Source organism: Kogia breviceps, chromosome 4 (genome assembly GCF_026419965.1).
Source record: "Kogia breviceps isolate mKogBre1 chromosome 4, mKogBre1 haplotype 1, whole genome shotgun sequence".
Taxonomy (NCBI): Eukaryota; Metazoa; Chordata; class Mammalia; order Artiodactyla; family Physeteridae; genus Kogia; species Kogia breviceps.
Genome location: NC_081313.1, coordinates 113,713,469 through 113,727,598, shown reverse-complemented (window position 1 = coordinate 113,727,598; position 14,130 = coordinate 113,713,469). Strand labels below are relative to the sequence as shown.

Genomic DNA, 14,130 nt, shown 5'->3' with positions numbered 1-14,130 from the left:
ATTCCAGGGTTACAAGGATGGTTTAACATCCATAAATCAATCAGTGTAACATACCACATTAACAAAGGATAAAAATCATATGATCATCTCAATACATGCAGAAAAAGCACTTGACAAAATTCAACATTTGTGTTTGATTAAAACTCTCAACAATGTGAGTATAGAGGGAAATACCTTAACATAATAAAGGCAATAAATGGCAAACCCATAGCTAACATCATACTCAATGGTGAAAAGCTGAAAGCTTTTTCCCCAAGATCAGGAACAAGACAAGGATGTCCACTCTCACTACATTTATTCAACAAATTATTGGAAGTCCTAGCCACAGTAGTTAGGCAAAAAAAAAAAAAAAAAAGAAGAAAGAAAGAAAGAAATAGGCATCCAAATTGGAAAGGAAGAAGTAAAACTGTCATTTGCAGATAACACAATACTGTATATAGAAAACTCCAAAGACTCCACCAAAAAACTATTAGAACTAATAAATGAATTCAGTAAAGTTGCAGGATACAAAATTAATACACAGATATCTGTTGCATTTCTATATACTAATAATGAAATATTAGAAAGAGAAATGAAGAAAACAATCCCATTTACAACTGCATCAGAAAGAATAAAATACCTAGGAATAAATTCACCCAAGGAGGTGAAAGACCTTTACTCTGAAAACTATAAGACACTAAGGAAGGAAATTGAAGATTACACAATTATTAATTGAAAAATATGCCATATTCATGGATTGAAAGAATCAATATCATTAAAATGCCCATACCACACAAAGCAATCTACAGATATAATACAATCTCTATCAAAACACTAATGGCATTTTTCACAGAACTAGAACAAATAATCCTAAAATTTGTATGGAACCACAAAAGACCCCAAATAGCCAAAGCAATCTTGAGAAAGAAGAACAAGGGTGGAAGTATCATGCCCCCAGACTTGAAATGATACTACAAAGCTACAGTAACCAAAACAGTATGGTACTCACAAAAACAGATACAAAGATCAATGGAATAGAATAAAGACCCCAGAAATAAATCCATGCTCATATATGGTCAATTAATCTACAACAATGGAGGCAAGAATATACAATGGGGAAAAGACAGTATCTTCAATAAATGGTGTTGGAAAACTGGACAGCAACTTCCAAATGAATGAAACTGGACCACTTTCTTACACCATATACAGAAGTGAACTCAAAATGGATTAAAAGCTTACAAATAAGACCTGAAACCATAAAACTGCTAGAACAAAACATAGGCAGTAACCTCTTTGACATCAGTCCTAGCAATATTTTTTGGATGTCTCCTCAGACAAGGGCAACAAAAGTAAAAATAAACAAATAGAAGTACATCAAACTAAAAAGCATTTGCACAGTGAAAGAAACCACCAACAAAATGAAAAGGCAACCTACAGAACCGAAAAAGATATTTGCAAATTACATATCTGCTAAGGGGCTGAATTCCAAAATATATAAAGAACTCATAAAACTCAACTATCATAAAAGTAAACAACCTGATTAAAAAATGGGCAGAGAACCTGAATAGACATTTTTCCAAAGGAGATATACAGGTAGACAACAGGCACATGATAAGGTGCTCAACATCACTAATCACCAGAGAAATGTAAATCAAAACTACCTCATACCTGCTAGAATGGCTATTATCAAAAAGACAAGAAACAGCAAGTTTTAGTGAGGATGTCATGCACTGCTGGTCAGAATGTAAACTGGTGCAGCCACTATAGAAAACAGTACAGAGTTTCCTAAAAAAAACTTAAACTACCATATGGTGCAGTGAGTCCATTTCTGGGTATTTATCCAAAGAAAAGAAAAACAATACTTTGAAAAGATATATGTACCCCTACGTTCACTGCAGCACTGTATACAATATCCAAGATATGACAGTAATCTAAGTGTCCATCGATAAATGAATGGATAAAGAAGATATGGTGTGCATATATACACACACGCACACACACACAATTGAATATTACTCAGTCATAAAAAAGAATGAAAACTTGCCAATTGCAACAACATGGAGAAACCTACAGTGTATTATGTAGGTGAAATAAGTCAGAAAGAGAAAGACAAATACCATATGATTTCACTTATGTGGAATCTAAAAAACAAAATAAACAAAACAGAAACAGACTAGATGCAGAGAACTGGTGGTTGTCAGAGAGGATGCGATAGAGGAATGGGTGAAATAGGTGAAGAGAATTAAGAGTTATAAAAAAATAAGTCACATGGATGTACAGCATAGGGAAAATAGTCAAGAACAGTGTATCAACTTTGTATGGCAATGAATGGTCACCAGACTTACTGTGGTAAGAATTTATATAAAAATATCGAATCACTATGTTGTACAGATGAAACTACTCTAATATTGTATGTTAATTATAACTCAAAAATTTTTTTTGTTTTAAAAAAAGAATGAAAGCTGACACATGCTGAGCTCTGACTTTGTGCCAGGCATTGCTATAAGCACTTTATGTGAGTTCTCTCATTTTATCTTCATTGTAACTCTACAAGTGAGGGACTGTTATTACCTTCATTTTATAGGTGACACATTGGGGAATGGAATATTTGGAATTAAAACACAAGAAGTTTGACTAGAAGTGCTATGTACTCTGCTATGAGCCTAGGAAAAAACAAAGCTCAAGACCTTACACAGGAACTTTAGACATCTATCATCTTCTGAACTTCTACTGTTGACAGTAAGAACCTAATTACTTCTGCATTTTACATATTGAAAATATTTTGATGTATACATCACTTTTTTCAGATTACAAGTATTTACCCATTGAACCAAATGTTGTGTATAATATCCTCCAGAAGTGATAAAGCTCTCTAATAATGTGTACACTGCAGGTTGGATTCTTCATAAAACATCATTTTATCCCAATTCTGACCTATCTTCATTTAATATATCTATAAAATAATTAGCTCATTTCCTCCATATATATGTTGTACTGTCATTAGCACACTTTTTTAAATATGGGGATTTTTTTATGAGCTCATCATAAGTGGAAACAAGTACATAGTTCATGTCACAATTTATCTTGGTTATATATTCAAAACAAATATAATAAGAATTCATCTCCATCATTATCAACTAAAAGTCACAACCTAGTAGTCTTCAGAAAGTATCTTATAATTAAGAGTATCTTATTCTGTATTGCTTCACTGATCATGATGATGAGGATCCCAATCAAAGGAGTATTATCAGTGTCACAGCTAATCTTCTAACTCTGGGATTGTGTAAGACACTTTTGTTGGCTTCACTTTTTTTTCCTACAAAAAAAAAAAAATGTAATACTAAATAGCTCAAAAGTGTAAGATACTTTTGTTGGCTTCATTTTTTTTTCTACAAAAAAAAATGTAATACTAAATAGCTCTTAATTTATTAACATTTTATTCAAAATGAGTTAAATGTATTTGCTGATTCTAATTGAAAATAACATTCCCTTGTCCTTATGACTTTAAAATTTTTAAAGAAAAAGTCTTCATGTTAAGGAAATTTCTTTTTAAAATAGTATTTTATCCAATAAACCACAATCATTAACATTGGAGATCTTGTGTAGAGGCTTATAGGAATCAAAGTAGTTTGTTGTCAAGCTTTTTAGAGTTTTAACTAGATAATTAACTTCTCTTGAACAAGGAGGGGAGGAAGAACAGTCAAACTTATTATGTATCTCTTAAATGCATGCATTTGGAAAAAAGCATTGTTACCCATTTTCACCCACCATTTACATACAAGAAGACTGAGATTCAGTAAGGTTATTATGCCCAAAGTGACACAGTTAATAAGTGAATCAAAATTCCAGGGCCTTTTCCCACATACCATGTTATATGCAGAGAAAATGCTAGTAGCATGTTAATGAATCAATGTAATCTGATTTGCATATAAACCTAGAATGACATTGTGCAAAATATATTGAAGCCAACTCTTTAATCCTAAGTATAAAGACTGTCAGTTGTTAACCATGAGTTGGTTTCAAAGAATAAGCCTTCTGATTTACTGTTCAGTGACCCAGATAGATCCTGGGAGTAATCCTGGTTACTCTCACACAGGTAATATTTCAATTAAGGAGGTTTCTCTCCAATGAGGCCATCAAAATACCTTGGTGTTTAAAAATCATAGATCATTTGTTAACAAAGCAACTGGTGAGAGGGGGGAATGTGGGGAAATGGGTTTTTGCATTAGGAATTTCCTTTCAAAAAGTGGAAAGTTACAAATGAAAGCTAACCTTTTTAAAGTCTTTTTACTAGTATCAGACTTGCTCTACATCACTGACCTCTTCCTGATCCTAGACAATGCTAAAAGATCATGAAACAAAAGGTTAAATTTAGAAAATGCATCACTCACAGAAGACAAAGTGAGGTGTGACCTTAAAACTTATTAAAGTAAACTACTTCTGCTATTCTTAAAGTTCCTCTGGTTCTAGTTTTCTTCTCAACTCCTTCCCTCTGTAAACACACAGATACAACAGGTAGAAAATCAGTTCATTCTTTATTTTTCATTTAACAGATGAACATTCTGCTCCGGGAGCCAGAACCTGCTACCTTATATAATTGAGGTGTGTGTGTGTGTGTGTGTGTGTGTGTGTGTGTGTGTGTGTGTGTGTGTGTTATGCGCCGTTCTGGGGTTTGAGTGGGGGCCGGCAGAAATCCTCAGGAGCTGTGGTAGGAAGGCAGAGTTGCTACCTCCCTTTCAAAGCTACTGGAGAGGGGGTGGGGACTATAAGAACCCATCACCACATCGCGTGCCAGTCTCACACACGGATCCCTCTCCGTCATGTTCCCTGGGAAATCTCACCCAGATTAGGAAAAGAACAGTAAAGCGGGTCTGCCACGGAAGGCGAGTTTTTTACTATTACAACACAAAGGACACTGGAGTGCGCTTTCACATCCTCGCAACTCCACTCACTCGACCAGCTTCATACTTCAGCACCACGGAGAGTGGCATCTATTTGGCTACCACCCATGGGGAGCCAGATTCCCACGACTCAACACCGGATTCCGGTCATCTAGAGAAGGACAAGCCTGCGTATTTCACCCTCAATGTAAGCAGCTATGATGATTCTTTCATAATGATTTTTCCAGTACAGCTTGTTTTCTCGCTGAAATATGGAATTAAACTTTTACTAGCCCTCTCCCTCTTGTGCATTGCTTAGATTTTTAGATGTAAATCTGGATCTAAAGTCTCTTATTTGCTGGGTTGGTAGAGAATTTTTTTGTTTACTTTTTCATGGAAAGTCTAAGTTTACAAAGCCTTTTAGAAATAGGCAACTCATCCTGGTAGCCCAGCCGTTTTGTGCTAGAGTGTAGTTTTATTCCTATAAGAGAGTATGTGTGTTGTCTCTTCTCCTCCTACTTCACTACTGAGAGCTTTTTAATTTGATTTTTTGTGTGGTTGTATTTATCTTAATATAAACACAGGGGTAGGAGGAGGAAAAAGCTATATCCTGATAAGTTGCCACCACTAAAGAACTACAGATGGGAAGGAGATTATTACCTTTCATTCCTTTTCGTTGTTGAAAGCATGTCCTTTAGACAACCATTTCAGCATAACAAATATGCTTTTAATAAAAGTGATGTAATCTGTCAGGGCTTTGACACAAGCTTTGAAACTCTGGAACACAGAACCTCCCTCTTTAACTTTGAAGTTGTAAATTCACTTAAGTATATAACTGGGTAGACATAACCAGGATGCTACTGCCATTAATTGCGACTTAAAGCCTTAATGGATTTAGGGTAGATTTGAAAGAGGCAATAATGAATGACCCTGTCTGGTGGCACTCAGTGAATTTTTGCCTCAGAATGCCACCTGCTGGTGGGTCCTATTTCTCAAGCACTGGGCACACATCAGATTTATGAATGAATTCACATTAAATCCAGAATATTCATTATGGATATGATTCAAACTCACTCAGATCTTTTAAACAATGACATTGGTTCGATTATTTAACAATTTACTAAGGTTCTATGTCACAATTATAAGTTCAAAACAATTATTTCTAAAAACACTTGCACTAACTCCTTTAGGTAGTAATTAACCCAGAAAAAATTCAAAACTATGTGAAGCCTCATTGAGGCTAATTACGCATGCATGTGGTATCCTGGATGAGAGGATCTCTTGCTTAGGAAAAGCAATCAACACTGCCCCCCACCCACAGATAAATATTCAGCATGCTACTTTTCTCAGTATTGCACTTCATGATTTAAGAGCCTCTCTTACTTTTTTGGTACTAGATGTTTATTTCAGACTCTTTTGTCACAGAGATCAATAAACAATCAAAAGGTTACACATATCTACTGTATTCCAAGACAAATCTTTGGAGGAAAAAAAATGTAACTATTAGAACTTACTGTTTCAGCTCTACCTGGAGCTATACACAATGAGATACAGATATTCCGCTTCACAGACTCCCTAGTTCCAAAGAGAGGAACCACTGAGGATTTCAAAAGAAAAAAGAAATAAAAGAAGCACACACAAAGCACTAGTTATACTTGCATGGCTAATACCTAGGGTAGTTTGAAAATACTGAGAATAACCTCTTCTCTAAATGATGTTATTTGGTGAAAGATAAATGGATGATAAAAATCATTTATTAACCTTCAGGAACACTGGATAATGGTTTTCAATCCAAGATGCAATGGCAAAAAAAAAATCCCACATTAGCAGAAGTGTTCGGAAAGTATGTCTCAATACAATGTATTGTAATGAGTAGCAGAAGGTACTTTGCTTCTTTCCTGTAGGACCTGACGGGCAAGGAATATGAACTCATGTATACTCATGGAGTATTATCCAATTATTACTAGAGCACTTACTAAACACTGTAATTTATATGTACTATTTCACCTCAGCTTTGACAAAATAAGGAAGATGATACTTTAGAAATAAGTTGGATGCCTTTAGAAATACATTTAAAAACATTCAGGAGTATACTGAAGCAGTGGGGACGCTTGCTTCAGTCATCTGCCCAAGTCACCCACAAGACTTAATACAACCTCTGATATTAGTAGTCTCACCTAGCAACTTATGGGCCATTATTTATAGTGGAGCTAACTGGAAACTAATTTTCCTTTGCAACTTATACCTTATTTTAAAAGTTGTCAGTTACAAATAGGAAACAGTATTTATAGGATTACACGGCTCCTGTATTTGTAAGAAAGAGGACACTAGTAAACATTAATACCTCTGTTTTATTGGCCTTCTTTAATAACCAACCCAAATTCAAGTATTTAAGAATTAAGTTATTTGACCATGCACCATATGCCAAGCATCGGGTGCCAGGTACATGTACCATATAATCAAGTAATTCCCCTGCCCTCAAGGATCCTGCACTCTAGAGGGAAAATTTACAGTCTAAGGAAACTTAGAAAACATGCATGAGGAAGATGGATGGCAGTGGCATACCAGCTAAAAGCACAGGCTCTGAAATCAGACAGATTAGACTCCTAACAGTAGGTCTACCACTCACAAATCATTCAGCCTCACCAGTTGTACAGGCAAAAGTGGTTGATTTACCTGAGCTTCACTTTACCACCTGTTAAATGGGAAGGACAATAGCAAATACGTCATATAGTTTATGAGGATTTAAAGTGATAATGCATGTACAGTACTCAGCATGGTGCCTGCAATGTGGTTAATGTGTAATAAGTGTTAATCATTATGATTAGTCATTAAGGACAATAGCCAAGCTTATCATACGATTTGTGTGAATTTAAAACAATTCATCTAAAGCAGTTAGCACAGTATCTGGCACATGGCAAATGTGTAATATATGTTACCTCTAGCTATTATTTAGAAAAATAGCTAAGCTTTATATATCAGTGTAGAGTAAAATGTAAGCCAATTTATAATCATTTACTTAAATGTACTGATATGTAAGGTGTTCATCAGTATTGTCATGGACATTTGTATAACGCTTTACAGTATCCAGGGCATTTGATAAACATTATTTCATCTTAACTGTAGTCTTGAGGCCCATGGAGGGTGGATTTTAATACTTCCTTTCTACTGGCAAGAGAACTGAGGTCTAGGAGAAAACTCGAAATCCCTTGACTATTTCATCACTGTTGCTCTGAACTAAAACTCACAATATGTACACTTGAAAAAGGATGTACAGACCAGAGCTAGGTTTTCCTGGATGACTGACCTGACTCCTGGATTTTATTTGGTTCTAAGTTTAGTTGTGGAATGTTACAGACTAAATTGGTTTCAGGCTTGGATAATTTCCACAAAGACCTATGGTGCATGTAGCAATTTTATAAAAACTACAACAAATATCGCTAAAAAGATATTGTGATTAAGTGTGGCCTTTGCTTCAACAGTAATTAACCACAGTCCCTGTCTCCAAAAGGCGCTGTGGTCATGTTCTTTTGCAGCGGGACTTAGGGTGTAGAATTCATACTTTTTATGGATCACTGACATCTGGCTTCCTTCAGACTGGCTGATGCATCTGTAAGAGCAGCTTAATAAAAATAGCAACCAAGGGATCAAGAAGGAGTTTAATAATCAGTCCTCCTCTCAAATATGGTTTTGTTTCCACTGAAACCCTTCTTCTCAATGACATCAAATGTTAATGTATGCATTTATGGAAAATGGAAAAGATACACAGTATCTTAATTGAGGTGTTTGATGAGTCTGATCACTTGTTATCTCAATAATATATGCAAATAAAAAGGCATTTGCATTCAAAGTTCATTTTTAAGAAAAAAATTAAAGAAGGGGCAATTAAATGCTAACTGCATTTTAGGGAGAATCATTCTGCTCATTATTGGCAGTAAAACTGACAGGATCCCTAGAGTCCAACAGAGCAACACATCTGATTCATGAGTGTGAGCTTTGTCCACCAGATATTGTGGACCAAATGACTATCTTTCTGAAATATCATCTTTTGTGGAGTCTTTCCAGCCCATATGAAAAGTATGGCTAAAGCCTGACTATCTATTATGTCAAGATTAAATGACAAGGATACGGTGGCTAAATATTTTCATAGGTATATAAATGTTTAAATGGGGGAAATAGGGAGAGGTTGGTAAAAGGGCACAAACTTTCAGCTATATGAGGAATAAGGTCTGAAGATCTAATGTAAAACATGGTAACTATAGTTGATAACACTGTATTATATAACTGAAATCTGCTAAGAGAGTAGAACTTAAATGTTCTAACCAAAACATATAAATATATATCAAATCACCACAATGTGTACTTTAAATATTTTATAATTTTGTCAATTACACCTTAACAAAGCTGAAAAATAAAACAAATGTTTTGAAAGTATCATTAGAATAGAAATTGAAGCTAATAAGACTGCCAGTGAGGTTAAAAGGCCTCCCTCAATATCTGAATCAATTCACGTAGCTCCAGGGTTTGCTGTGAAACCCCTTATGCTAAGAGTAATCTCATGGAGTAGAAATGTCCCAGTATACTCTTGTATGCATACATGATTTGAAGGCCCATAACATTTCATCAACACCAGATTCTGTAAGGAAGGGAGCTGAACTGACAATTCTGTGAGCATCCAAATGTAAGTCAAAGCTGAGGTATTTAAGGATGGGAAAGAAAAGCTTGTTTATTTCTTACTGTATCTGAGTGTCTGCTTTCAAGGTCATTCAGGAAAACACATGGGAAGTAATAAAGACATTTTAACTTCTGACAAATACTAGCCACACACATTTTGTTTCTTTGATAAAACATGATTATTACAGAAACATCAAGATTTATACGATGTGCAACTCTTGCACAGAAATTATCTGCCCTGAGGTTTAGTCATTTTGCTTCACCTACCTCAGTTTCTCCACCTGAAAATGAGAATGTTAATACCTTGTTTTTTGGTTGTTTATTTAATGAAGGAAATTAACAAACGATGCTTTAACATCCTTTATGTTTGTAGGCTACAGCGTCTATGACATCCATATGGACTCTGAATTTAGATTGAGTACTTAAGTGTTCCTTGAGAAATTTTTCTCTGCTCTGACTTGGTTCAGTAGTTATTATATTTCCTTTGAATTAATCTCTCCATGGCTCACTGCTGTGTAATAGTTGTGTACTCTTGACCTTGGCACCTGAACTATTCTCCCTCCTGAGCAGACCTCCAGTGGAAAAGTGATGTGGAATCAAGCTCAAGCTCTGGCTCCTACTAGGACAGTTACTTTTACATCCCTGACACACTGCTCAGGTACTCTTGAGTCTTTTCTCAGGTTGAGTTGTGACGGCAAGTCCAGAGAGGTTCTCCTGAGAAGGGAGAAGCCTCATAATAGGACAGGCTGAGAAATCCCATGAGAAAGAGTTTTAGTCTTTTGTGGGCTTAATTCCCACCTGAGTGTGTGTCCCCAGATAACAGACCTTGAAACTGAGTTCACATCATCTTCTGAAACAAGGCCCTTTGGGGACACAAATGAGGTGCCTGCTTAGCTTTCAACTCAGTTACCTCCTCTCCTTCTAAAAGAAATTATAATAATAAACACTGTGCCCAATTTGTGAGTCTTTCCCTCTCCTGTAAAGATCTCTTTTGGAATCCCAATCTACGGTCTGCGTTGGCATCAACGAGCACCCTCCCTCCCTGGAATGATGGCATTGTTGAGAGAAATGGGCTCAGGAGGAGCTCATAAACTTGAATTCTGGGAACCTTCCCTAGCAATTTTTTTTGTCAACGTACACTTTAGAAAAGTGGATGGCGGTTCAGAAGCTCTTCCTAAAGAAGAGAGGAGCACTCTATCAGGATTTATCACCCACAGCTGCCTTTTGAAGGAGTTGGCCATCATTATTCCTTTTACTTTTTTGCAGATGAAGAAGCTGCTCCACTGAATAGTTCAGCAGCTTCTCCCAAGAAGTGTGACTCAGGCCTAAGCAGGATCAGAGTACAAAGTCTGACCTCCAAGTCTCTGCTTTTTACCAGATTGGGGTCCCCAAAGGAGCTAACACCAGAAGGGTTTGAGCATGTCAGAAGGTAAAATGAGCAGAAAACTAAATAGAGCCCCAATTTTTTAGAATCACAAGACTGAATGACAATATTTTTAAAATCTCGAAATACTAGGTATAATTTTAAAAAGCCTTCCTCTGTGATTACTTTTGTTTACCTTTTACAAATGACTTCAGTGAAGTACTCAATGCATGGACACATGACCAATAACAAAAAGACAACTGGGAAGATGGAAAATAGTTCAAAACCAACCCCCAAATGCTTACTCTTTAGAACAGATACTTTCTTATTGAAATGTGTGCCATTCTAATATTATTTGAATAATATGAGTGTGGGTAGACTAGAAAAAGAGGCTAGAAAATGTGGGTAGGGCCAATTGGAGAATAAAAAAGTTTGAGAGGTTCAAGTTTGTAGAGACTTAGGGACCTGGTCCAGACTCTCTATTTTACAGTTAAAGCATCTTGAACTGGGAACCTGCTCAAGGAGTCCAGGTGAGCTAGAGATGGGATATCCAGCTCAAGCTCAAATTACATGACAGCTATTATTATCTCCAGTCTGCCATTTTAAAACCCTGACAAACTAAAGGGTTCAGTAACTTGTCCAGAGTCACAAGGCTGGCAAAAGGTGGAGCCAGGATTCCAACTCTAGACCTTTTAACTTGAAAGCCTGTCTCTCAGCCCCACTTGTCTCAAGATCTTCGTCTGAGATTGCTGTGAGCAGGGGTGGGCAACACGGAGGCTCAGAGCACGGTTGGAGCCCAGATCTGCCGGAGCCGGGCGTGGGCTGGCAGCCTCGGGTCTCCCGGAACCATGAAGTTGGGAAACAATTTCGCGGAGAAGGGCACCAAGCAGCCGCTGCTGGAGGATGGCTTTGACACCATCCCCCTGATGACGCCCCTTGATGTCAATCAGCTGCAGTTCCCAACCCCAGATAAGGTGGTCGTGAAAACTAAGACTGAAAATGAACCTGACCGACAGAAAGGCAAAGCACGTTCTCCCAAGATAGCCGAGTTCACTGTCAGCATCACTGAGGGTGTCACCAAGAGGTTCAAGGTGTCTGTGCTGGTCTTCTTTGCCCTGGTCTTCCTCACCTGTGTCATCTTCCTGGTCGTCTACAAGGCGTACAACCATGACCGTGCCTGTCCCGATGGCTTCACCCTCAAGAACACGCAGTGCATCCCAGGAGGCTTGGAGAGCTACTATGCGGAGCAAGACTCCGACGCCCGGGAGAAATTTTACACCGTCACCAACCACTACAACCTGGCCAAGCAGAGCATCACCCACTCAGTGTTGCTGTGGATGTCAGCTCTGTCGGAAGAGAAGCTCTCAGAGCAGGAGACTGAGGCTGCTGAGAAATCTGCTTAGCGAGATGGGCAGGTTCCTTACAGTGTCACTGGAAGGTAACAAAGGGACTTTGAGGGACATTTCATTAAATATAATTACTGATAATTTAGAGATTACTCATGTACGGTGCAAGTACTTCTGTTTGCTAAGGCTGCTTTGCAAATACAGCTTGCTGCAGACCACCATGGGCATAAAATCAAGTGCATATCAGCATTGCTTAAAGAGCTCTGACACTACTTGCCATGTTAAAGAATCTTAATTTAGCGACTTTACTGGGATTTATTGGATGCTGTCAAAAAATTAATTTACACTGGATATGCAAAGGGATTCGACTTCAGATAAATACGCATTTTGTGGGATTAATTTTTTTTTTAAACCACCTTGCCGTTTGCAAACCTTACTCCATAGCCATATCTAGAGTGACCCCTTGCTTTGCTAAGAGCAAGATGTACTGCACGTTTCTTCCCAGCTCTTGCCAATGGCAACAGCGCCGATGGTCAAGACGCACCATAGTGAGCGGCACAGGGAAGGAAGGAAAGGTGCGATCAGGTCGCAGCTGTGCCCTCGCCTGCCCCGTGCTCAGTGCGCAGGCGCTGCAGCAGGTCGGCTCGGGCCGCGGTCACTACTGCGGGCAGAAGGCTGCCTCTCGGTACAGCGGGAGCCCACTGGGCAGGGGAGCCGTGTTTCCCTCGGTGCATGTGGACTGGGTCAGAGCATGTGAGGTGGGGACTCTGGGAAGAGGGGACCCGGGGCCACAGGCTGCAGAACCCGTCTCCCTGTAGCTAGTCCATCTGCTCTGTGATGGGCTGAGTAGGAATGAAACCTACTGGCCCTTTTGTTCACATCTATTATGAATAAGTTTGCACCAACAGCCGTATTAGCTACTTAGTTTTAAAACAATTAGCTGGGTGAGAAAAGTGAAAGTGTAATTGTGGGTAAGCCAAGACTACTTTAATTTTTATTTTGTGGGACAGATGTAACTCCTTTGATGTAAGAAACAGGCAGGAAAGGCTAGGAGGGGGGCTGGCATCACACCTTGCAAGTCCAATTATGAAATTTTCATTCACAATCTTTTTAAGACAATTATGTTTCAACCTGAATCTTGACAGTAAAGTATATGTTTACGAAATTGCCAGTTAGATAAACTAAGTGTGTAAGATGATTAAACAGAAAAAAGACATTCATGGACATTTTTTTCCACGTTATTTAAATGTGTTGTTTCTGGTGGACATGTCAAAAGTTTCACTGTTTTTTGGGTTTGTTTGTTTTTTTGCGGTACGCGGGCCTCTCACTGTTGTGGCCTCTCCCGTTGCGGAGCACAGGCTCCGGACGTGCAGGCTCAGCGGCCATGGCTCACGGGCCCAGCCGCTCCATGGCACATGGGATCTTCCCGGACCAGGGCACGAACCCGTGTCCGCTACATCGGCAGGGAGACTCTCAACCACTGCGCCACCAGGGAAGCCCAGTTTCACTGTTTTTTTAGATCAAAAATAAATGACAAATAGTGCAAGATATGTTGCAAACAAGCATGGTGGTCATGGCCAACTCCATTACTGTTTCCTGAAATGTGCTTCCAAAACATACAGTATTTTATTATCAAGGGTGTTTAGAAACAACGACCATGACCTCGGAGCAGTGGGTGGGCGTAGAGTCATGGACGTTGTGAAGCTGTGGTGACGCATAAGAGCAATAACTACATGCTAAAACTTCTTCTGTGTAGAGATATCATCTATCAGCAAATTCCAGCCCATGTCAATGCAATGCCAGGCAACCCTATTTGTATTTTCTAGTAGACATGTATTTTATTGACTGTAAGTTCATTCACATGTAACTTCTGACATTTTCACTCTGT

At 38.3% G+C, this 14,130-nt stretch overlaps 1 pseudogene; it reads left to right on the top strand.

Annotated features, from left to right (window-relative positions):
* The first annotated feature begins 11,744 nt into the window (after positions 1 to 11,744).
* On the top strand, positions 11,745 to 12,383 carry LOC131754678 (neuronal vesicle trafficking-associated protein 1 pseudogene; annotated as a pseudogene).
* The last annotated feature ends 1,747 nt before the right edge of the window (positions 12,384 to 14,130 follow it).